Source organism: Vulpes lagopus, chromosome 7, assembly GCF_018345385.1.
Source record: "Vulpes lagopus strain Blue_001 chromosome 7, ASM1834538v1, whole genome shotgun sequence".
Classification (NCBI taxonomy): domain Eukaryota; kingdom Metazoa; phylum Chordata; class Mammalia; order Carnivora; family Canidae; genus Vulpes; species Vulpes lagopus.
The window spans coordinates 117,403,759-117,430,299 of record NC_054830.1 but is presented as its reverse complement, the minus strand read 5'-3'; the positions used below and the strand labels follow the sequence as shown (position 1 = coordinate 117,430,299).

The 26,541-nt window shown below is 36.9% G+C and overlaps 1 long non-coding RNA gene across 1 annotated transcript in view; it reads right to left on the bottom strand.

Moving 5' to 3' along the window:
- LOC121494468 overlaps positions 1-26,541 on the bottom strand; it is a 165,399-nt gene that overhangs the window by 107,765 nt on the left and 31,093 nt on the right. The gene's annotated exons all lie outside the window — the stretch shown is intronic.

Here is a 26,541-nt window from a genome sequence, read left to right as displayed (position 1 = left end):
TACTAGTAACATTTTAGGAAAATTCGTGAAAATATCAATTTCTTTAGTCTTTGAAGAACATTACTGACACAGAATAGAACAAAAATGATGTAGATATGGATTTAGGGACACAGCAATAGAGAGATAGCAGTTGAGAAAGAGAGAGACAGAACCTAAAAGACGGGGCCCTCCTATTTCCAACAATTTAAATGTGAGTCCTGCATGCATACACTTGACATGTCAAAATCCAACAAAAACTTGTTAATGTGATAGATATGAATGATAGGATTAGATATTTAGATCTTTTTAGGCCTTATTTGGAAGTCAGTAGATTTGAGGTAATGCTTTAGACTTCAAGCTCTGACAATGTTTGCCAAACTGCAATCCTTTGGGTAAATGCTACCTGAGCCCGGGCATCTGAGACAGGTCTATGGAAGAAGTTGAATGCTACGGGTAGGAGGAGGTCATTGCATTATCTGTGGGTTGCACTTGCGGTGTGCTGGAAGGTAGAGGACCACTATTGTCTTTTACTTTAAAAACTGGGTTGCATTGAAATTCCACATGAACTGATTTGTTCAAAAGTAACAAATGTTGATAAAGCTTACGCTCACATAGCTCCAACCACTATTTTGCATGATTTTATCGAATGAATACTCAGTGATTTCCTAAAGGAAACTCTCTGGCACATTTATCCTATCATACACTCCCAGTGTTAACTCTTATAAATGCTCAGATCATAGACAGGTTGGCAGCACCCCGATGGTGGCATTGACAATAGTTTGGCACTTGGCTGAAAAAATACAAGATATTTGCACCACAGACTTGATAGGTTGTAATCTTTCACTACTGAAGAAACAGTTATATAATTTTAGAGCAATCAGAGACTTTACATGGCATCTACGCAGACTCCTTGACTGTATATTTATAAGAAACCACTTCCCAAAGAGGGCAGTGGCTACCCATTGACAGATTAGCTGGCAGGAGAGGTGAAATTGGAACATGGTCTTCTGATTGTTACCCCAAAGGTCTTTTTTTGAGGGGAAGGGATTTATTGCAAGATTATGAGTGTGGGAGGCAAAATTCTGGTCCCCATAACCTTATCCTTCTGGTATTCTACACATAAGTTGTTCTCTCACATAGCAAAAGAATCTTTCCAGATGTAACTAAGGTTACTAAGTCTCTGAAATTAACAACATAGGGACATTACCCTGATTATCCAGTTGTGCCCAATGTCAAAGGAACCTTTAAGAGGAGGAGAGAAGCTAGAGAGATTAAGAAGCTCAAGAAGCCCTAGATGTGCCATGGAAGGAGACCGTGTGGAGATGGAGGGGTCATGAGAATATGGATAGACACTAGAAGTCTCAGCCAACAGCCAGAGAGGAAATGGGACCTCAGTCCCTCAGCCATACAGAACTTAATTTAGCCAACAACCTGAAAGAGCCTGGAAGTGGATTTTTCCCCAGAGCCTCCAGAAAGGAATGCAGTTTTGACAGCACCATGATTTCAGAGCCCAGCCGAGTCATGGAACTAAAATAATAAATGAGTGTTATTTTAAGCCATAAGTTTTTTGTAAAGCAGCAATAGAAACCTAATACATCCAGTTTGTCAAAATTCTTCTCCCAGTTTCTCAATCTTTTATAGAGTTTATAAGGTGCCCTCAATTTCTCTTTCTCTTTTTTCTTCAATTCCTTCTCTAAGCAGGAAAATGTTTATGCAAATATCAGCTTGCAATGTGACTCCCACCCACACACCGAGAGGGCTTCATCCATCTGAATACAAGCCCTCAGATCTTTGTGGAGTTGTCTAGTGGGATGGATCTCTTATTTTTTCACCAAAGTTGCTCCTAGTTCTTCTCTGGCCCTGTTTGCTTGCTCATTTTCATTGCTTTCCAAATGCCCCACCACATCCTAAGATCATTTATATATAACATTAGAGAGGTTCTGTAGGATGCTCCCAAAGCTTTGAATCTCAGGAAGCAGGAGCTTTGCTGGTTCTGCACAGAAGCAGGGAATAGCTTGATCAGTCTCTCCATTCTACTCGAGGTTGCTGGGCTCCAAAGCAGCTTTCTCTGCGCATGGGGGATTCACGAGGTCCTTTTCACTGGTTGTGAGGAACCACATGCCCCATCATAACCTTCTGCTTTGTATCATCTCTTCTTAGACGGAGAATGAAAACCACTTCATGGGAGGTGAGGGAGAAATCCTGCCACTTTCTTTCCTTTTGTTTCCCCCTTCCTCCCTACCTTGGCTTCTCACCAGTGAAACATGTTTTCTGCCAATGACAAAAATAAAAAATCTCCTTCCCACTCCAATGGAGAAAAGCTGGTGGGTGGGCACATATATATTATATGTGTATAATTATTTGATCAACACAAATATTCCTTATAAGCTTATCAATTATTTGCCCTTGGTTAAAATAAAATAGACAACTTTTATAATCATCCTCAGCATATTTTGATAATAGACACTGCATGGGTGGAGTAGTATCCTTCAAAAAGATAATGCCCACTTCTTAATCCCCAGAACCTGTGAGTTATACATTATACAGCAAAAGATATGATTAAGCTAAGGGTTTGAGAGGAGCTTATCCTGGGTTATTCAGGTAGGCCCTAAATCCATTGAGAAGTATCCTAATGAGAGTGAGGGAAATTTCACAGACACATAGCGCACAAACATACAGAGAGGAGGAGGCAGTATGGCCTTGGAGACAGAGGTTGGAGTGATGCACCCACAAGCCAAGGAATGCCTGCAGCTAGTAGAAGATGGAAGAGCAAGGCATAGATTCTCCCCTAGCACACCCTGAGAGAGGATGGTCCTCTTGAAATGTTGACTTCAGACTTGTGGTTTCCAGAACTATGAGAACATAAATTTCTGTTTGAAGTCAAGGCTGTGGTAATTTGTCACAGCAGCTGTAGGAAACTAATATAGACAACAAACCCCTAGATTCTAATTGTGTAAAATATGCACAATTCTGTCCATTTCACTTGTTTGCTTGTAGATAGAGGAGCTCTACTGCTTATAGATTAGTGTTCACTGTCACCTTGTTAGATGTTGAACTTATGAGAATGTTTGCTCAAAATATCTGTCAATGAACTAGTTCTCCCTAAATGTCTGTGACATTGCACTTTTTATTAATCTGTTTATATTTATTGAAAACTTACTCTGAATAAATTAAGTCAATATCCCAGTAACTATGGGGAAAGGGGAAACAGTACAGAAAATGAAACAATAATATAATAATAATTAGTAATAATAATAATAGTATCTAACTCTTCCTAGCACCATGTGTCAGACACTGTTGTAAGTATCCAGCATATAACACATTTATATATTATAATATTTCACACCCCCATAAGGTTGGAACTTTTATTTATCCCACCGTATAGGGAGTACTGAGGCAATGGCAATAGTCGGGTGATTTTCTGGTCCCAGAGGTGGTGGGTGGCAAAGCCAGGATTCAAAGTCTGTGCTCAATGACTGTCACCAGCCCTTGGTCATGGAGAGAACCATACCTCAGAGTCCAACAAACTGCCTAGAAAAAATTTCAGTTGCTGTGGAGCCCAGCTACAGATAAACTTTAACAAACATCACTACCATTGATTATTTACTTCTGTTTAGGATGATTTCCAAGAGATGAATTCAGATTCTTATCAGACCTTGTAATGATAGCTTGCCCTTAAGTATCCATGTTTCTTCTCAGGGCTGAATTCAGTCTTACCACTGGTGAGAGTGGGGTATATAACATCTCCATTCTTTTTTTTCTACTCTAATTAATTAATTAATTAATTAATTACAGAGACAGACAGCATGAGTGGGAGGGGCAGAAGGAAAGGGAGAGAGGATCTTAAGCAGACTCCAAAGCTAAGGGCAAAGCCTGATGCAGGGCTCAACTGAGGACCCTAAGTTGAAATCGAGTCTGACCTTTAACTGCCCAAGTTATAGTTGTTTCTTTCTTTTTTTTCTTTTAAACCCAGGCCCCAAGGTTCTCCACCATTACCTAGCTCTTGTCTTTGACAATCAAGGCTCTGTTTCTGCAAATGGACTGTATGAAAGAATCACACCCAGAACAAGACTTTTTTCAGTGGAAGGATCCCTGGCCTGGAAGGTGAAGGGAGGAGGGCATGGTTAGAGCTGTTTGTTTTACTTCCAGGGGTCCCCTGTTTGGAGCGGTTTAGAATTTCCTGGCTGGGCTGCACCATTGCAGGCAGATGTTCGAAGCCCTTGTGCTCCATGGAGGTGAAGCTAACAAACAGCCCCTTCGAGAGGCTCCTCTTTTTCACTGAGTTGATGGACAAGAGGCTGTGAACTTTGATACACCAAACAGTCAGGCTTGTGGGGGTTGAAACTGTGCCAAACAGCTGCCTCCTTTGAGAGAGGCAGGGAGCAGAGCCGCCCTGCTGGTGCTGGCGGTGGGGGGGGGGGGGGGGGGGGGGGTGTGAGAAGGTGTGCCAAAACAGTTAACAGAAACCATGAAGAAATTTCAATTTATGTTGTTGCAAAAGAGGAGGGAACCGAGGAAATTGAACTTTCAGTGAAGTCTGATAATTAAACTCAGGAGTACTGACAGGGTAGCTGAACACAACAGATAAATAACTACTTTCCGGTAATTATAAGCCAGGATGGTAACATATTAGACAAGCTGGTTCACTTGGTATTTTCAAGCCTGACATTTCGATTCTAGAGGATATTTGGATCTGTGCTAACAGATTTCTTTCTTTTTTCTCCACTCACTTTCCCTTTCCCACTCCCCATTGCTTGCTGAAAATGAAATATGATTTTAGGGAGGCACTTTCCAGCATGTTCTGTATGTAGGCCTTACGTGATATAGCACACCTCAGAGCCCACTGCTGCTGGGCACAGTTGCTCAGATGGTGCCTGCTTTTCCAAACATCATAAAATATTATTAAAAAGAGCCCAGGCGTTCCCTAATAGAAAAACACGCTACAAATTACACATTCTATTTATAGCCTGTCCTTCATTAATCATAGAATGCGTAAGCTTTTAACAAATCATCTCATAGTACAAACACTTCATTTCACAAAGAAGAAACCGAGGCAAAGAGTTCTTTTCTAAGACGTACTGTTTTCAAAAGGAATAAAACAGACACTTAAGTCAAGGGAACAAAACCCTTCTCTTTTATGAATAGAAATGACACAGAGACACACAATTTTCCTCCTCTCTTTGAGAATAATGTTAGAATACTTTTAACAGCTGAATTTACATAATAGGATAAAGATTTTTGTCCTTTTCTGTGTGCTGTGTGGACTGGATGGGTGCCACGGTCCTCAGGCAGAAATGAAAATGAACACTTTTTTCTGTGCTGGTCCCACAATGAAACCACCCATGAAGAACTAAGAGGTGTCCATGTGCGCCTGCAGCTTGAGCGATCTCAAGTGTCCTGACCCAAACTCCAGATGGTATAGATTTTGCTTTGTTGACTCTCAACCCCATGTTTTCTTTACTTTTTTTTTTTTTAATTCACAGAAGCAATGTCCTAATTTATTAATGTCTGTGGGGAAATCAAGTCCCAACGCCAGCCCTACGACGGCCTGGCAAGGAGACATCATTTCCCAGCTCTGTTTGAGAAGACTTTGTCCACCCTGCTTGGCACTTGGACAGGCTGAAACGGAATGTCTTTTGTTGTAAACACCTAATTTGTTTATTTTGAACTATCTGAGTAGCTAGATCAAAGACCAATGTCAAATGCCCAAAGCAATGTTTGTCAGCAGTGGGTTTTTTTTTTTTTTTTTTTTTTTTTTTTTTTTAGTTCTCCTTGTCCTTAAAGCAACTGAAAGGGGGAAAAAATACTCATACTGTATTTCCACAAAAGCGTAGGAAAGTTCACTTTGGCAGCCTCTTGCAACAGAATGAATACATGCTACTGAGTACAGACCATTTGTCTCCTGATTACAACAGACCCCAGGGGAACTGGTATTGGCTTTGAATTCCACCTCTCTTTCTCCCACAGCCTCCCTGCTGTGACAGTTCCACCCCCAATCCTCAGAGCACAGAGCACTAGGGAGTCAGATCTCTTCGCTGTGTGTTTTAGTCTGCTTTCTAAATTAAAATGGGGCTCTCTTTGTAACATGTTGACTTGTCTCGAAAAAATATATCTTTAAACTGTCCTCCTTTACAATGCACTGGTGCTATCATGAATGCAGTCAATGTGCGTGTGAGTGTCACACACATGGCAATGAGGGCATCCAGTCCCTTCTATGAAAAACTGTACTAGCTTTCTAGCTGTGCTTGAGCCCCTTTGCACTGTTTGCTTGTTGCTTTATGAAGACTCACATTGTGTTTTTCTCCTTGTAGGATTATTGTTTTAAAATGGGGAGGAATGTGTTTTTATTACCCCAAAAGTGCAGTTTTATTGTTAGACAGTCTTGAGGGTGGCCAGGATGTATTCCCCTCGATTACACCCATTTTCACTGATATTCCATAAGCACGGCTAAGACCACCACTGGGAGGGAAAGCCTAGGCTGAAGCGTTCAGTTCACACTTAGCAGTGGTTCCTGCCGTGAGCACTTTTTTCCTTTGCACTTTTGTTTTGTTGCTCATTTCCTTAAAGAGAAAAGTAAACCACAAAATATTTTGCAAAAGCTTCCTCCCTTTCAGATTATATGAATTTGGTTGATACACTTGTCTCTTTCTTCTTTTATATTCCTATTCACTTTATTTTCCCCCTTCACAATTATTTTGTGTGTGTGTGTGTGTGTGTACAGATGAAGCAGCAGCAGCGAGCTGTCATTTGGCAGTTTCTTTTCCATTATGTTTTCACTGCTGGGAAATGCTGGAACAAAGGCATCCAAAGTGTTACTGAATGGGGATCAACACACAGCCTTGCTGGTGAGGCTGTAATCAGCCTGTCTTGGAGGAAAATGCATGCTTTTCAGCACTGGTTGGAGATTTTTGTATTTATCTTTGAAATGCATGCTTAGCCCACGTAGGCAAGTGATGTGTTATTGCCATGTCCTTATGCGGCCCACCACTTTTGTGAGCAGAATGGAAGAAACGGAATGTGACCTGTCAACCCTCAGTGAGCATGAAGTAGTCCAACAGACGTTTTTAAAACACAAAGAGAGGCCCAGCTTATGTCAGTGTCAATTTCTAAAACACGTTTTTATCAGGCATTTTGTTCCTGTCCTCTTATGGCCAGATATGCACGTGGGGAAGTCATGCTGCTGCTGCTGCTGCTGACGTGTTACTCGTGAACAATTCTGGCAGGGGGTCAGGGGCAAGTAGCAAGAATAGGATGAGCTGGGGCACCTGGGTGGCTCAGTAGGGTAAGCGTCAGCCCTTAGCTCAGGTCACGATCCCAGGGTCCTGGAATCAAGCCCTGAGTTGGGCTCCCTACTCAGGGGGAGTCTGCTTCTTTCCCTCTGCCCTGCCGGCTGCTCCTGCTCCCTCTCTCTCTCTCTCCTTCTCCTCTCTCTCAAATAAATAAATATTAAAAAGAAAAGAATAGGATGAACTGAAAAGGTAGTGGGCATTCTCAGCACTGGAAAAGGCATAGGAGTGGGGTAGCAGGGGTGGCATCTAGGTCACACACCAATTCCTATGGAATGCGCACCCCAATCCAGAATTAGAACACCCCTAGGACCCAAGATAGTTCTCTTGTACCCCTTTTCAGGCAACTCCCCACCCCCATCCCACCGGTCACCACTCTTCTGATTTCTATCCCCATAGATTAGATTTCCGCATTTGCTTTCTAATTGCCAAGCCATAGAATGTAACACGATATATCAGAAAAACAAATCGTGCTGCTTTGAGAGTTAAGTCGTATGTATAATTTATGTAATACTTGGGATTCATCTGACACTGTAAAATGTAATCTCTGTGTATTAAAGATTCGTTGAAAAATGTTCCTTGATTTTCCCCCTAAACTACTTAGTATTAATGATATGTCCTGAAAAAGTAGAGATTCAATGAATGAGAGAAGTATTTGATTTATAAACTAAAAACACAGATCTCTTAAGTTCAAGTTTGAAATGGCAAAAAGCCTCCAAGTATCTTAAGACCACCGCTTCATAGTACAGTAGCAACTCTTTAGCCTTAGAGGATTAGGCAAAGTCCTCATTGCCTCTATAAGTAGAGTGACTTAATGGCCACCGTATTCTGCAAGCAGTTGGCTTCTGAGCTCTTCTCAGGTGGATCTGTTCACTTGTCCCCACTTCTTGAATTGGTGCCTACCAAGCATTTACTGTGTTTATAATCATACACGGTTTAATTCTTATCGTAACTCTTTCATTTAATAAGTATCACACCAACTGTCCAAATAAGAGTGTAAAAGAAAGACTACTGAGTTTCCACAGAGGGAAATTTTATGCCAAAGACTCAATAAAGTTGATTTGTTAAAATGACAAAAGAAGTTGATATCAAATTAAATAGACTAGATCACTGTTAAAAAAAAAAAAGAGAGAGAGAAGGTCTCTTGAAATAATAGTCATTTGAAGGAACTAAGCTAGAAGTCAAGCTGAGGCATTATAAAAGTTGTTTTGTTTTTATTTATTAAAGAAACACTTAATGGTATTTTCAACGTACCAGGAACTGTTCTAAGTGTTCTAGAAATATTAACCCACTTAATCCTTATAACTACTCTATATGGTAGGTAATATTATGCCATTTGTCATATGAGGAGACTAGGGCACAGGGAGGCTATGCAACTTCCCATTGAGTTACACAGCTGGCAAGGAGCAGAGCTGAGATTCAGAACCCAGGCAGCTTTGTCCAGAGGCCATTTTCTTCCCACTGTGCTCCCATAACTCTCCTTATCCATGAAAATCTATCCATGACAACTCCCTGACTGGCACATCCACTTGCAGAGGAAACAACAAAAAATGCTATAGTCCATCATCTTAAGACTGTGAAGAATGAATGTTTAAACCTAATTCACGTTTTTGTTAAACAAAGATACTGACATTATCTAGGTTTCTCTCTTTTTGAATATTAGCTTTAACCTATTTGCATTAGTGGTCCCAGTTGGTTCATTGACTAAATGGGCTTCTTCTCCTCAACCAATAGCTCAACATATTCATTTCCCATCAAGGTTTAAGAGAGCACAGCTGTTTACTGGAATTGTTAGGAAGGCCAAGACTATTTGTAAAATGAAACAAAGTTGGATTAAATGACTTATTGGACCCTTTTTAACACCAATGTTTTGTTGTCATACATATCTAGACTTGGAGTGGTTTTACCAGCTTTACTTTGTTTTATGAACACAGATGTACATATCTTTGAGCTCACCCATCCATTTCATAATTGAAAAACAGAGAAAGAGGGCACTTAAGCCCAAACCATTCACTACTATTGGCAAAACAGTTGATACATCATTTTCTTATGTGAAGGAACAAAATCTCTCTTTTTATTCTTATTTTTATTAACTAAAGAGTAATTTACATCCAATGAAATGCTTAGATATTGAGAATACGGTGCTATGAGTTTTAATAAATATGTACACAAGGCAGGAAACAACAAATGTTGGAGAGGATGCGGAGAAAAGGGAACCCTCTTACACTGTTGGTGGGAATGTGAACTGGTGCAGCCACTCTGGAAAACTGTGTGGAGGTTCCTCAAAGAGTTAAAAATAGACCTGCCCTACGACCCAGCAATTGCACTGTTGGGGATTTACCCCAAAGTTTCAGATGCAATGAAACGTCGGGACACCTGCACCCCGATGTTTCTATCAGCAATGGCCACAATAGCCAAACTGTGGAAGGAGCCTCGGTGTCCATCGAAAGATGAATGGATAAAGAAGATGTGGTTTATGTATACAATGGAATATTACTCAGCAATTAGAAACGACAAATACCCACCATTTGCTTCAACGTGGATGGAACTGGAGGGTATTATGCTGAGTGAAATAAGTCAATCGGAGAAGGACAAACAGTGTATGTTCTCATTCATTTGGGGAATATGAATAATAGTGAAAGGGAATATAAAGGAAGGGAAAAGAAATGTTGGGAAATATCAGGAAGGGAGACAGAACATAAAGACTCCTAACTCGGGGAAACGAACTAGGGGTGGTGGAAGGGGAGGAGGGCGGGTGTTGGAGGGGAATGGGTGACGGGCACTGAGGTGGACACTTGACGGGATGAGCACTGGGTGTTTTTCTGTATGTTGGTAAATTAAACACCAATAAAAGTTAATTAAAAAAAAAAATAAAAAAAAAAATAAATATGTACACTAATGTAACCTACACTTCAATCAAGTTCTAGATAATTTCCATTCCCCCAGGAAGTGCTCTCTGCCTCTTTCCAGTCAATACCATCCCCACCCTACAGGTAACAACTGCTCTTCTGATTCCTATTGCCATAGATTAGTTTTCCTGTGAGCATATTTGCTTTAAAATTGCCAACCAATATAGTTTAATACAACATATCAGAAAAACAAATAGTACTGTTTTCTGAAGTGTTAGGTCCAATTTATACAATACTTGGATTCATCTGACAGTATGAAGTGTAATCTAGTAGTCAAATAATACCATGGTGATTTCATCATCTGCTGAAATACTGATTTTTAAAACAATCTCTGAGAAAGGATAAAAAATGAATTTAGAGTTCTAAGGTTTCCAAGTTTTATCACTAAGTTTCTGTGACTCTGCAAATTGTGAAATCTCTTATACCTTCCCTTTCTCTTTGATGCTGTATTGTTCATTCATAACACTGTATTTAAAACACATTATAAACTCAAAATAAAGTCAAGACTTAAAAAATTGTCCTTTGATTATGTGGAAGTCTATGTCAATGTTGTAGAATGAGGCACCTATAGAAGAACAAATTACTTTCAAAGTCATTAGTTCAGTCAGTATCCATATATTTATAATATTTTGTATTCCATCACATGCCTCTTGAAAAGAATGAGTCTTCTAGTTGTTTATTTCTATGTAAGAAACTTCCACAAAACTTCATAGCTTTAAATAATAATTTGTGAATATCTCTTACAGTTCTGTGGGTTGACTGGATTCCACTGGGCAGTTTTCCCTGGGGTTTTGTCCTGTGGTTGCTATCTAATGGCAGCTCCATCTGGAGTCCTCTGAAAGCTTCTTCACTCATGTATCTTGTGTTAGGGCTGGCACAGCTGACAGAGCTGGAAGTGGTTGGGTATCACTCTCCATGTAGTTCCTCCACATGGCTCATTTGGTCTTCTTTATGAGATGGTGGTCTCTGGATACTTTGACTTTTTATGTAATGGCTGGTTTCCCCCCAAAGTGAGTCATGTAATCAGCAAAGACAGAAAATTCTAGGCTTCCATAGGTTTAGCTTCAAAAGTCACAGGGCATCATCTATCACTTTTTCTGTAAGTTATTAGCAATTAAATCATTTCACCTATCCAAATTCAAGTGGAGGAGAATTAGATGTTACTCCTCAGTGAGAGCAGTAGGGAAGAATTTGCAGTTGTCTAATCTACCACAATGAGGTTTATGTTTTTACATCTGCAGCCTGAAGCTCTCTCTTTGTGCTTAAAACACTTCATTGCATAAATCACTACTTTAATTGTCAAGTCATCTATAAGTAAAAGATCAGAGAGATCTCATAATGTTTAGAATTGTAATTTTGACCAAGTCTCTCCATCTGTTTTAAACTTGGGTGTTTTATCTGTAAAACCTGTCCCTTATCCCCTCAGAAGGATTATATAGATCAGTGTGATAATATGTGAAAATGTAAAACTGTGAAAAATCATACAGAGTTAAGGTATTATCTTGGTTATCATTAAAACAATAATGAATAGATTTCTCCTGCAAAACAATAAAACCAAAATAAGTGTCTTTTTAAAGGTAGTTGAATTCCCCGAGACAGTTCTAAATACCTCAACTTTTTTCCTATTGTCATGAGGACCTGGCTCACAGAGAGTCCTTCTCTGACCTCTGATTCTGCTGACCTTGTTGTATTTTTTAATAACAAGAGCATTTATCTCCATCAGAAATTATATTACACATTCATTCATCTACCTGTTTGGTTTTGTGTCTCTTCTGGAACATGAGTACCTTGTGGGTAGAGACTTACTTCCTCCATACTCATAAGTAATTGGCAGATATATATGTCTGACACTTCACAAACATTGTTGAATAAATGAATGAATAAGTAAATGATTGGTATAAATGACTGCCCAATCTGGTATCCTAGTTTTGAAGTCTCTTTACCTTTAGAGATCTAACAACTGTCTGTCTGTCTGTCTATCTATCCATCTATCACACAAACTTTATCTGGATACAGTCCTTCCTAAGTTGTAACATATATGCACAATATATTACAGTGCTCACCTTGAAACCAGTTACTTCCTGGCACAGCTCCTTTTCTCTATCTCCTATCTCTGAATATGGCTTCTTACAGCTGCAATAAAATCCAGGCAACCCTTTCTGAGGTATTTCTTTGGTCTATGTCTTATTCTTTCAGTTCTGACTACCATTGTCTCAAACTCAGGATTCATCATGATCTTTTAATGTAGATGCCTTAGCTAGTTTCCTTTCTCATCATGCCCTAGATAGTTTCCTTTCTCATCATTTTCCACAAGCATTAGCATCCTGAAACTTTAGTTTTGTAATTTTATTCTGTTCTGCAGAAAACCTTGGGTGGTCTGCCATGCCTCTCGGATGAATTGCCTCTAGGATGAATTATGGTCTAGCTGTGACCCCATCTAGTTTCTCTCTACCTTTTTTCAGGAGGGTAGACTTCCAACAGTCCAACAGTGCAAGCATTCTAAACTAGTTAGTATATTTTACTCTTTCGTGGGCATACAAAGAACCTGGGATACTGTTAATATATAGATTCTGATTCAGAAGTTCAAGGATAGAACTTAAGATTCTGCATTTCTAGCCAGCTCCCAGGTGGTCAAACCGTCTCTTGGACTAGCAAGGCTTCATAATAGATTGCATATGTCATGCACTTCCACATACCCGTGTCTTATTTTGTTCTCCTGCCCAGAATGTTCTTTCCTTACCTCACCGCCTGGTGAACTCCTCTATTCCAAAGACACAGATCAAATACCATTTCTTACAGCCTTTCTTTCTACCTTTATCAAGAAGAATTGAAACTTAATCTGTTTTCTTCTAGTGCTTTGATGATACTGATTTAGTACGAGTTTTTCTTCCTAAGTTAGGTGAGTTCCTGGCAGGCAGTGACAATACCATTATTACAATTTGTGTGGGAATAAAACTCATACCCAAAGTAATTATTTTGTGATGTATAACACATAAAATATATAATATAGAAAGTAGAGAGTACTCACAAACTCCTATGTGACTACAGAGGTATATGAAATAATTGTTGCATGTCAATTATGTGCTAGCCTTCTATAAAAAGCCACATGTAGCAGGTGCACAATATATATCTGTTACAATGGTTTTAAAGAATGATTTTAAGTTCTAACACTTTACTAGAGAAAATGCTGGTCTGGTCATCAGACATTCTTACTCTCTGTTGGAGAATTTGGTAGACCATAAATTACCTTCCTGAAAAATGTATAATATTTACTATCTAATTTAATGATCCAAAAATCTGTACTGAATCAGAAATAGAAATGTTAAAGTAATTACACTGAGAAGTCAATTTAATGAATGCCCAATATGTGAAAGCATTATTTCTGTAATCTTTTTTATTGCCCAATTTATCATTTTTATTGTTCATTTACTTATGCTATATAGTTCAAGAATGAATTATAATCTCTACCCCTCCCCGTTTTTTTCAAGTAGGATCTCTTAGAAAGTAACAAAAAGCTTCTATATGAATAGAATTTTTGTCCTTGTTGAAGTGAATCTGTTTGATTCTTAGGTGCTTTGGATGATTTCCCTAGAGCCTTCCCTTAATTATATCATACATATGTTTAAACAAGCATTTGCTTTTCTCACAGTCTAAATTCTTCTAACTTGATTTTTTAGGGTGGCCACAAGATCCAAATTGTGCTGTCTGCAATCACTTAATGGCTCTGGTCTTATAAGCACAGAATTCCGAGTTTGAAAGGCAAAGTCTCTGTGCAGTTTGAATATTTGCATCACACAAACAGCAGGAGAATATAACTGCATGGCTAACACAGGTCATCATGTGACTTCAGCTGCCCCATCCCCAACCCATCCTGGTTGCAAAACAAAAAGTAGCACACATCATGTGTCACCATCACAATGAAAGATTTTTGGGTTTTTTTCTTTTGTTTGTTTGTTTGTTTTTCTGTCAGAATATACAGAAAAAAATTCTTGGTAAGAATGGAGCATCAGCTTTTAAAAAATTGATTCTGCTTTAGCTTCAGACCCTATTAAGAATTTCTTGCATGATTTTGGCCTAATATATCTTAAATACCTGTTAAAAAAAACCCATAACTGAAACATTGCAAAATGCTTCATTGCAAAAGCATTTTTAGATCATCTAGCAAATCATACATGGCAAGAGAATACTTCTACCTTCAAGTTGATTGTGTTAGAGAACTTTAAGAATCAAACAAATGTAAATTTACACAAGATAGTAACAATTTTCAATTTTGTATATTAACCAAATAATTCAAAAAGAAATGTAATAGTAATCCAAGTATTACCAGATAAGTTCTTGAGCCCATGAAGAATGATTAATGATGATGAAGAAAAGGGAAGTTTTTAAAACATAAGCTCCAGAAAAGAGTAATTCATTAAAAATGACTTAATCATTTAAATTATTTGAGTTTACATATAGCTTGTCCTACCTTAAAGTAAATTTTATTTTTCTAACAAATTACAATGATAATAACAACAATACCTGCCATGCTACTTTATTTTAGAATTTGGAGGTGGCTGTGGGGCAGAGAACAAACTTCTATGGTTGTCATGTTTTTAATGTGGGGAAAAAATTTCTTGGGAGGTTTTAGATGCCAGATCGATTTTGCCTGAATATAACTGATAAGTGAGTCTTGGCTGATGAGTGCCATGCTCACTGATATAAACTGCTGATAGATCAAGTTGGTTGAAATAGGTCTAGAAATGTCAAGCAAACCCTACTTGCTAAGTGTAATAGCTTGATGGTAGCCGCAAATTATAATTTGGATAGTCTAGTGTTTCCATAGTGTTTCCATTCTTTCATAAATCTGAAAGTGTAGAGCAGAGTCATTTCAATCCCATCTGTGAATGGGTATCTCAATTTAATTGAAGCATGATTTTCTACCATAGAGATGGCCACTACCTATATTGTGTGGGTAGCTAGCTACTTTGGTGTTTTCACAGTGGTGAAATGCCCCATTCCTGAATAACCATTCTAAAACTGTCCACAGTTGTTCTTTTCCAGGAATCAATAGAAAATTGTGGGCTATTCAGCATACTAAACCTAGGCTTCTGTCTCTTGAGACTAAAAGCAATGTGCGGTAATGAGGGTAGATTTCAGGCTTCATCTTTGCATCTAAAGAGGTAATGATAGTAAACATTATGAGTATTGTTCATGGAAATCATTGGAGATTTTGTTTCTCATGTTTAGATCCTTATTTGGGTAATATATTGGGGGTGAGATACTTTAAAGCAAAAAAGATATATTTCTTCCCCGTAGGCAAAGATAGTAGAGAGGAAAGCTTTATGGACTGCAACCAAAATAACGTAGATAATTACAGCTTTATCTGGGATTGTGTATGCTGATGAGTACATGTGACCACTAACAAAAGAAAGGTTAAAGAGAAAAATGACCTTCCTGGGAGCGGGTTTTTTTGTTTGTTTGTTTGTTGTATTCAATCATTTAGTAAAATAATCACAATATAGGAGGGGAAAAAAAAGTGCTGTTTTTCTCTGTTAAGATGAAAAGTTTTGAAAGGGAACACTGAAGCTATCTAAGAAACTGAGGGAAGTGCAGCAAGCAGAAATGACCACACAAGCTATTACTGAGGCACTAAGAGAGTGGTCCAAGCTAGAGGGTAGGAGAAAGGGTCACAATGCACGAAATAGCAATGAGGCATAAGTAGTGTAGGACAAGAATGTTCCCTGTTACCTCTAGTCACTTAGAGACCCAAGAAACTGGGACATCACGAGCCATTTGCATAGCATATTTGAACTGCATGGTTAATGCTTGTTGCTTAAATTTCTTCCCACGGTCCTGCATTATGCTCTTTTAAATAGGAAGCTTTGGCTTATCTAATAGAAATGGTTTCCCAGTTGCTGAGTGGGACCTCATGTGAAGTGAAAAATCAAAGCCCCTTAAAAAAAGTAACCTAGTCCTTTGGGCCAGGGTCATCTTAACACTAGAATTAAATTATGCAAATATAAATTGAAATTCAAGGTGATTGCTCTGTATAATCCATTCATCATCTCTCTATTTCTCTTTGCTTGCAGAAACAGCTAGACAGTATCTTTTGTTATAGAACAAACTCAAATGGCAGGGTTCACCATAGAGTAATTCAACCCTATTACAGAAGAGATCTCATGATTAATATAAACCATTTGGTCTTTGAAGTTGTCTCATTATAAATAGAAATGCTGTAGTCAAATTCCCTTGAGATGGAATTTTGCTAGATTTGATCTCCTTTCCCTGCCTTCACTTCCCTTCCTTTTCCTTCTCCCCTCTCCTTTCTCCTTTCCCCTTCCCCTTACTATCAAGTATCAAGGTAAACACTAGGGGTACTCTAGGTTATGATGATTTTTTTTCATAATTTTCATTAACACCAGATGTCAGTGACAAATGCCGCATATTAATACTTCTAGCTGAAGTTTGTATCAAAATGCTAGTTTCAAGGCTGGTATTTTGCATGTACTGGGAGCCTAATATCACTGGCGGCCTCCATATGGACTCTGAATTGTGGATCATTCTGAAAATTCTACCATGAATAGCCAGTAATCCCCGAACGCAAAACAATAGTGGAATCTAGGGTAGACTCCTATTTGGGGAGGCTAGTGTTGGAAGGGAGGACAGGATGATTTCATGTTATGCCTACCCTCCTTTCAGATAATAACTGGAAGACATTGCTTAAAGCTATTTGAATTAAAAGAACAAACTAACACATAAAACTCCAGAAATATTATGAGTCAGCAGTAGGAATGTTCCTTGTCAATCACAGGATGCTAAGCTTCATCCATTTCGAGTGTATATAAACCCTTAGGGCTTTTTTTGGGGGGGAAGGGGGAGGGTCGCTGTCTCAGTCCAAAAAAAGAACTCCAAACATTAATCCTGCCAGTTTAGATTTTACTGGGGATTTAAAGTCACCACTACCTTCCATAGGGTTCATTCACGCTCAGTTGGGACAAATAATGGCTTAGCAGGAATTGGTTTACAATCCTGGTGGACCCCTGTGGAGTTAATAAGTCCAGAAATACCACTTGGATGGAAACGTATGATAATCATATGATTATCTTTTTAAAAAATCCATTCCATAGTCTCATGTATAAAAATAAAAAATGCACAGGGCTTAGACATCCCTTTATTGTATCAAATTAAATCGGATTTAATGCTTGGTTGTGTGTCATCCAGCTCAGACCCATTTGTACAAGGCTGTGGAGTGACGAGCTGGTTCAGATGAATGAATAGCTTTCTCATTACTTCACCCCCATTCTGCTGTCTCTTTTCCTGTCCTTTGTATTATAATGGAGGACAGCTGTGGCAGTGAAGTGAATATTAACTAACCCCAGTGCCTCAGCAGATTGTGACTTTAATCCCTGCAAATACCACTAAAATCAAAATTTAATTACACTCAGAGTAGCTCTGTTAATGCCTGAAAAATATTTAACAATTAGTGGTTGGCTTAATTAAGCAAACTGCCTTTCACAAAGCAACCTGAAAAGTCCTCCCAAACCCTTCCCCCATTTTTTTTTTTTTTTTATCCCTTAGACTAATTAGTCTGATGTAAGCTCACAGCACTTCATTTACTGTTACTGAGTCTGCTGCGTAGCTGATCTAGGCTCTGAGCTTAACAGCCTGTAATAGAAGGGGAAGTTGTAAGAAGAAAGAAATTAGGTTCACTGCACGCAGATACTTAATAAAAAATAATCCTTTTAATAAACTGCTAATCATTGTTAGTCATTTCCTCATTCATATTCATATCTGTATAATATATGAATATATGTTAACATGTATACACAACAGTGGCTATCTCTCATTTACAGTATTAGTTATGGAATATTCAGGAAAGCCATTAACAAATAAATTAACCCAGAATAACTTCTAGCAAAAGAATTATTCTTTGTCCATATGGATTGGAAAACTACACTTGAATTTAGAAGAAAGGGACAATATATGCTTTTGTTTGTAAACTAAAGAGGATGATAGAAGAATGAATGACAAAATAGCTGTTAAAATGTAAATCCTATTCTCTGATTGATACATGATACCACCTGACCTACTTTGTTACATGTTTATTCCCTCATCCAGGCATCAAATATTTATTGATGATTTAATATGACTTGCTGGGCCAATACAAGTATATTACTATAAATCTTTGCATCAACACCTATGGAATGTTTTAAAATGGCACAGAGGGGTGGCTTATACAATCTATTTTTTAAGCTTCATTTTCTACTTGGATTCTTAGGAAAGATCTTGCCACTAAATAATTGAGAGACTAAAATACAGTAACACTTGAGAAGGAGGTCACTTATTTGGCAAACTAAGAAAAGAAACAGGGATCAGAGAATAGCAACAACAACAAAAATTGCCTTGAAGAACCAAACAAGTCCCAGAACTATCAATGAGCTTAGAGACCACAGAATCCAATCAACCTCATGTTTTACGGAAAAGAAAACTGAAATTCAGAGTTGAAGTGATCATCCAGGGCCATATGAAGAACTGTTACAGAGTTACTGTAGAGCCCTCCAAACTTCCTGCTCCAGACCTATTCTCTTTCATCTGATATTGGACACAATTAGAGCAAAGGATATTATACGATTTCCCAAATCACAGCAGATGAGAAGCCACAAATTAGAGGCTGAGGGAAGTTTCTAGAAGTTTAGAGTTCAGCTGTTGTGAAATAGTAGAATCTATGATCAAATGTGGACATTGCTAAGTAGAAATTTAAGTAATCTGGAAAAGACAGTCTCTTGGTAACACTCAAATGCAGGGTGTGAATAAACATCACATTTTAAAATTTGCTGCCTGTGCTGCCTCAGCTTATCTCATTTTATTGTGTATGTATGCGTGTGTGCGTGTGTGTGTGTGTGTGTGTGTGTGAGATTCTCTCCTTTGGGGCTTTTAAGACAATAGGACACACACACACAAGATTAAGATAATAAACTGATTTAGTTGTTTTCTTTTTGAGAATATCAAAAGGAAAATACTTTTCTCTGCTCCTAGTAAACTCTGAGAGTTTTAGCTTCAATGATATGTTAATTTGTCCAGTGAAGAAAAGAAAAAGACCTGTAGTCTAATTATTAAGAGATTTTTTTTCACTTGTATGGAGTTCTTATTATTCCTTACTTAAGACTAGTTCCTGAATATTTTGGCTATTGCTTAATTCAGTGATTAAGGGGAAAGAAAGAAAGCAAGCATCATTCATGTGTAAGTGTCTATACATGTGTTCCATACACCCACACCTAACTCAGTCAGCCATCTCTAATCCCATACAATTCTGTACATTGCCACATAATTGGCAGGTTATGTTTCAAGTCTCATGGTTGGTTGAGGATGGAGATGAAATCACAGTTTATAATACAGAAGGAGTGCATATGGGTTGTGATTGAGATACTTGTATTTTGACTGAAGAATTGTGGAGCAACTGGATTAACCACTATAAATCCTTCAGTGGCAGCAATTTAACTTTTTAATAGTAAGGAAAATGGCATATTACATTTCAAAATTGGTATATTTGAAAAATGAGTATTAACATGATGATATGAACTGATGCAAAATCTTCTTATGGGTTTTCCAGAAATAAATGTGTTTTAATGCTACATGCAACTTGTGTTTCAAATTCTTGTGTCTATTAGTCACATACACATATCTTTATTTCTTCTTGAATGTATTCTGCATAACTATTAACCAAATGTTCACTCACCATCAAATTCTGTTTCTTTAGTGTGTTTTCTCATTCAAAAGCACATAATCATTCTCCTTAATGATACAAATAATCCACTTCTAATGGACTATTATACCTCTTTTCCATTCTTGAAAAGCATTATTGCTTTTAGGTTTTTAGTTAAATGTTATACAATTTCAACATAGTATAATATACTTAATTGAACTTTAAGTTTCTCTGTAAAAGAGCAGCAAGTATTAAAAGCCAAACAGAAAAATTGCCAAAGTCAATTCACTTCAATTCAACTGTCAAAACTTTCCATGTGAAAAATGAATGGAAACATTCTATTTCAAATAAGCATATTTGTGGGTATGGTATTCTCTTTTGACTCTGAAAATCCTTTGAAAATAAAGTAGCTTGTCCATGCTTGTTTTCAATTTGCAAAATGTCAGCTATATCTACGAAATGGTCAGTGAGCATCGTCATCTTGACTAATAAGGAAAGAACTGTTCTCTTGGAAGAGACATTAAGTCTTTTGTGTTTCCTAAGTATCACTTCATATTTTTCAGCAAGAATTTATCTAATAGTGGCTAGTGACATAAATATATAACATCACCTCTTCCCTACATCCTGCATTGCCATCCTCGCCATACATACCATCCCTCCCCCAACCCTCCTCCACTAATGTCCTAAGAGAAGAGAAATAAACTCTTAACTAGGTTTAATATTTGTTGTGATTTAAATTTCAAGTCAATTTATGTTTAAATGTATGGATATATTTATTCGATCATAATACAGGAAAAAGATCTTAAGCTCATTAAGGCCCGTAGCATAAAGTAAACCTCAACCTCGAATTCTATTACAAAGATACATTGAATAATAATTTTGGAAGGACAGAAAAAGCTCAACCTCCCTACTTCAGACAGATGGATTTTATTACTCAGAATAATTCATTTTCAACTTTTTCTTAACTATCCCTAGAGCTGGAGATTCTACAATTAACTAGCAGTATATCATCCTGATACTTAAATAGTGATTTCTAATTTCCATTTGAAACCACTTCCACTTCCTTCTACCAGATTTTCCATGGTGGTCAAGAAGAGCTGGTTAGCACACAAATAGAGAAGACACCATATATAATAGAAATTGACTTATTCCTTCTCTCCTGTGGGCTGAATGTCTAAGATTCACTTACTTCTTACTTTTAGAACTTACATTCTTTCCAAATCTCATGTGTTCTTGAATATTCTACCTTTAAGGAATCATCCTTCCTCATAATGGCCAGATAGTATTTTGAGCTTCCATTCCAGGAAATACAAAATGTCTGGCCTTTTACCAAGTGTTCTTCCTCATTGAGTTTCTGGATCTCTCTGAGGAATGGTTCCACTAACTCATTCTGAGTGGTCACTTGTCATTTTTAAAAGCTTCCTAGCTTTATGCCACTGTCTCTCTGGAATATAATATGCCAATAACTCCATGCTTCTCATCTTCATACAATAGCTCATCACCTTCAAAATAGAATGTATTTCCAAATCTCAGTATTTCCAAATTCCTGACAGAGACCAATATTCAAGATTCTGGAATGAGAAGCCAAAATTCCTGGAAATTCTCAGGTAGTCCTGAAATCATAAATTCTCCTTTATTTTTCTAATATTTTTTTCTGTGGTAATGAGTGAAAAGAAACTGTAAGCCATTTTTATACTACACTTTCAGAGACTTTATGTAAAAATGATACAATAATAAAAACATGGCTTTACACGATTGTATCTTTTAATAATGTAAAAAAACTCTCCTGATATGAACATTTTATGATAGAAAACATTAAAGAAAATAACATCCATATAAAATTAATGATAAATAATTTAATTCACTGAAAGATAACGCCACACATATTTAATAATTAGAAATGATCTTCCTAAAAAAAAAAAAAAAGAAATGATCTTCCCTAAAATGAAGTTTTAAAACCCACCAAGTGTTAATTGCCGTATTACATGATCTTGCTCTTTTTCTCAGTCCAGAAAATTTTCGTTTTTCAACAACATTGACCAAATTGTTACAAATTTGTCCACAAGGTTCTTTAAGATTACTATACCTGTTGCTTCATAAATCTCATTTCCTTTTTCATGATAAAAATATTTTGTTTGCTTACCCTGGATTGGCTTTTGTCATTGAAATCAATATTGTTTTTTTAATAGAGATTTAGATCAGTTTTTGAATTCCTCTTGAAATACTCCACACTAATATCTTCTGTTTGCATTTCTTCTTTTCAGATATTTACAAAGCACCACAGCATATATCCAATCCCTGGAAATGCCAGGGAATATTATTGGGTAGCATTTAAATAACATAACATTCAAATACCCTAGCAAAGTTAATAGCAATACACAGAATGCCATGTCAAAATTACTAACTTGAGAATATATTTTGGATCTAAAACTTATTTCTGAGAACATCGGATTTGTATAAAATATACTACTCTTAGTAATACTCTTATTAATATCTGTTTGCGAAAAAAAAATCTGCAAAAAAACCTGTCAGGGTCAGGAACACACTTAAAACATGGCAACAACCTCAAGTAAGATAGGTTAGATCAGAATTACTTCTCTCCAATGTGCTCTTGTCTAGGTTCCAGAAATGTCAACTTTAAGCTTTCACTTCTGTGTCTGCATTTCCTCCTCTTGCTTTCAGCTTGACATTGGCAATTTCTTCTACCAGTAATGTTTGTCTGTTGATGTTAAGCTCTAAATCTTACAGGAAAATTATAGTGCTTTTCTTCTGTTTTCTTGATTCTTTTTTTCTCACATCAGATAGGTAATATACTGAGGTTGTAACAAGACTTGAGGGAGGTGAATGTCATCATGCTTATATGATATGTTTTCTTGATTTTTTGACTCTTTTTTTCTCAGGATTCAGGAGTAAGAAAAAATATACATTTCCTGATATATGCTTGGAAAGTATTTCCACATGGAAAAGGTAAACCCAAGTTACTCCTTTAGTTCTCCCAGAGCTATAATATGGAGGTGATGGAGGTGGTGATACTCCGTTCTTTTTTTGTTATCAAAAATATAAAACATATAAAAATTAAGATGTGTAAAGAACCTCTAGGCATATATCACTCAGGCTCAACAACTACCAATATATGACCAATGTTGCTTAACTTGTGTATCTACCCATTTCCATCACTCTCATTTCTTGGATTATTTTGAACTAAATCTTATACATCATATCATTTTATCTTTAATATACTTCAGTGTAAAACTATAAAAGATGAAGACTTTAAAAAATATACCTACAAAGGACAAAGTGGAACTGACATAAGGACAGATATATAAGATCACTGGACTAGAACTGAGAGTTTAGGGGGAAATTCCAAATACATCTATTGTCACATGATTTTGAAAGAAATCCCAAGACATTCAATGGAAAGAGAGATAGGCTTTTTCAACAAATGGGGTCAGATAATGAATTTCCACTGCAAAAAAAATGAAGTTGGGCCCTTAACCTCATACCATATACAAAGATTTATTCAAAATGGATCAAAGATGTAAGAAAACTAAAACTATAAGACTCTTAGAAGAAAATTTTATGACCTTAAATTAGGTCATGGTTTCTTAGTTATGACACCTAAAACACAAGCAACCAAAGAAAAAATGGACAAACTGGACTTCATCACAATTAAAACTTGTGTTCTTCAAAGGATACACATAAGAAAATGAAAAAACTCAACCCATGGAATCGAAAAAATCTGCAAATCATCTATCTGATAAGAATCTAGGATTCAGAATATATAAAAAACTTTTCCTACTCAACAATAAAGATTTCAATTAAAAATAGACAAAGAAGGGGCAACTGGGTAGCTCAGTCTGTTAAGCATCTGACTTTGGCTCAGGTCATGATCTTGGGTCTTGGGATATGCCTGCATTAGGCCCCCTGGTCAGCAGGGAGTCTGCTTGTCTTTCTCCCTCTGCCCTTCCCCCTGCTTGTGTACTCCCTCTCTCTCAAATAAGTAAATCTTAATAAAAAATTAGACAAAGGAATAAACACTTATCCAAAAAAGGTACACAAATGACAAATAAGCCCATGAAAAAATGTTCAAAATAATGTTATCAGATAAATACAAATCAAAGCCACAGTAAGATTCCACTTCACATGCACTAGGATGGCTACAATAAAAAAAAAGATGGACAATAGCAAGTGTTGATGAGGATGTGGAGTAATTGAAGCTCACATACATTGCTCTTGAGATTATAAAATAGAGCAACTGCTTTGGAAAGTATTTTGGCAGTTCTTCCAAAAGTTAAACTAGTGTTACTGTAAGATCCAACAATTCTATTCCTAGATACATAGTTGAAAACATGTTCATCTAAAAACTTGTATATGAATATTCATAGTAACATTATTCATAAGGGCCAAAAGTTAGAAATAACTCAAATGTCCCTCAACTAATGAATGGGTAAACAAAATATGGCATACATATAACAGAATATTATTCATTCACAAAAATGAGTGAAGTATGGTATACACCATAATATAGACAAATCTTTCAAACTTTACACTATGTGAAAAAAGCCATAATAAAAGGCCATATATTGTACAATTCTATTTTTATACAATACCCAGAGCAGGTAAGTCCACTGAAACAAAAAGTAGATCAGTGACTACCTATGGCTGGAAGGAAGGAGGAATTGGAACTGGAGAGTTGTTTGAAAGCAAGATATGGACACAATGAGTCCATATCCATTTTCTAATTGGGTCTGTATGCCTCCAGCAGCAGAAGACAGTAAAGGCTCCCACTTCCAATTTCTCTTAGTGCTTCCAGCACTGTCTGGTCCATGCCTTGCAGTGGTCTGAGCACCATCTGTGTCATGCATCTCAGTGATTGAAATACCAGCTGTGCTTCCTCCCACTCTCCACCTTCTAAATACCAGCTGTGCCCTCACATGTTGTCTCTACCAGACTGAGCATCCCTGTCAAGGCTTCATTTCAGAAGTGCACAGCTGAGCTGACCTGTGGGGCACTTCCCTCAGTGGTCTGAGCAATAGCCATGGATGCCACTCTTTAAGAGTCTCAAGCACCAGTCCCACAAGGGCTTCTTCTTCAGTCTTCTACTTTCTGGTATCAGCGCTTTTCCCACTTAGTTCCTCTAGACTGAAAAGGGCTGTCTGCCCTCTGCAATGTTGAGCTCTTCATATCGGCTTTCCCTCTTTGTGCTTTCAGACTTTCAACACTTATGCAATCTATGCTCTCTATTAAATGCCCTGTTTGTAATACCTATTGTGGTGTCTGCCTCTCTGCTTGGTCTCTGACTCACATAAGTACAGTGCCTGTTTCAATAAATGTTAGGAATAAATCTGATACATTTACATTGAATTATTTACAAATTTAATTTTCTTTTGTACTTATCCCTTGATTCTGTATTTTGGGTAATATTTTGGAAAATGGAACACTTCTAGTTTATTGTTTTAAATGTAATGAAGAATTTAAGTCATAGAAACCCTTTCTTTTCTTTTCTCCCTAAATTTTAGTGATTCCAGATAGCATTATTGTAGCATTATTATCAGGCCAAAAATTAAAATGAAAATTTTTTGTTATTCGAAAATGTTTTCCTAAATATTAAGTTTTGTATCTGTTCTTAGGGCAAGACAACTTAGAAAGTACCTATTCCTTCCTTAAATCATGGTTTTAAAAGATCTCTTTGGTTATCACCTACCAAGTAGACCAATTACACTTTTACTTATACATATGTATGAGGAATGTGCTTTAAAAGTAAGAAAACAAGGTATCTATATGACTTAAATACTATTAAGGAAAATTGCTTTAAGTTTAAATGAGAGCAGATGGAAGATTCATGTGGCATTTTTGGACATAATTCTGGCACAAAGCGGAGTAACAGGAAAATAGGCCAAAAGTTGGACCAAAATGTTAACACAAAAAATCATGTGTACATAAAAAATTCTAGTAGTTCTACAGAGGTAAATGACTTGGAATTAGAAGATACATACTATCATATAATCTATTTTTATGTATTCTCGCTGTAGCTTAACATATAGATATATTTCCTACATGGGCTCAACAGATGTAGTGGTATTTTTTGATGACTTGTATGAAACATTAAGAAGTAATTAGGAAGGCATCCAAAGCTCATCAGCACATTAATAGGCCCAGAAAGTTCATATTGCTAGGTACTCTCATTTTCTGGGAATGGATTAGCTTTTATGGTAGTTTCAAATCAGCTTAATTTATAAAATAATCATGCAGTGTCATGAATATATGCAAAAAAGTACTGGTTTCACTCTTTCTCTTATTTTTACACTATTCTAAATATAGTCATTCCATGTTATTTTTAACTTACTGATACTTTCATAAATAGATGATTAATCCCCTTAGCTGATTTTTAAAAATTTGGGCCACAAAGGGTCCAAAATGATGCATTAATGCCCAAATCTTTTCTTTAGCAATGAATGTAATAAAGGTTTATAGCTTAAACCAACTTAGTTAACATTTTTTTTCTACTTTGAATGAAAAACATTATTTTCCCTGGGAAAATGTAGCTATTAATAGAATAACAGTAGACTCTTCATTACACATAATTTTGCATTTGCTTACAGTACAAAACCTGACCTCAGATGATTCATGATATCATCATGAAACAGAAGATATAAGACATGGGAGAACTTCTTGAAAATAA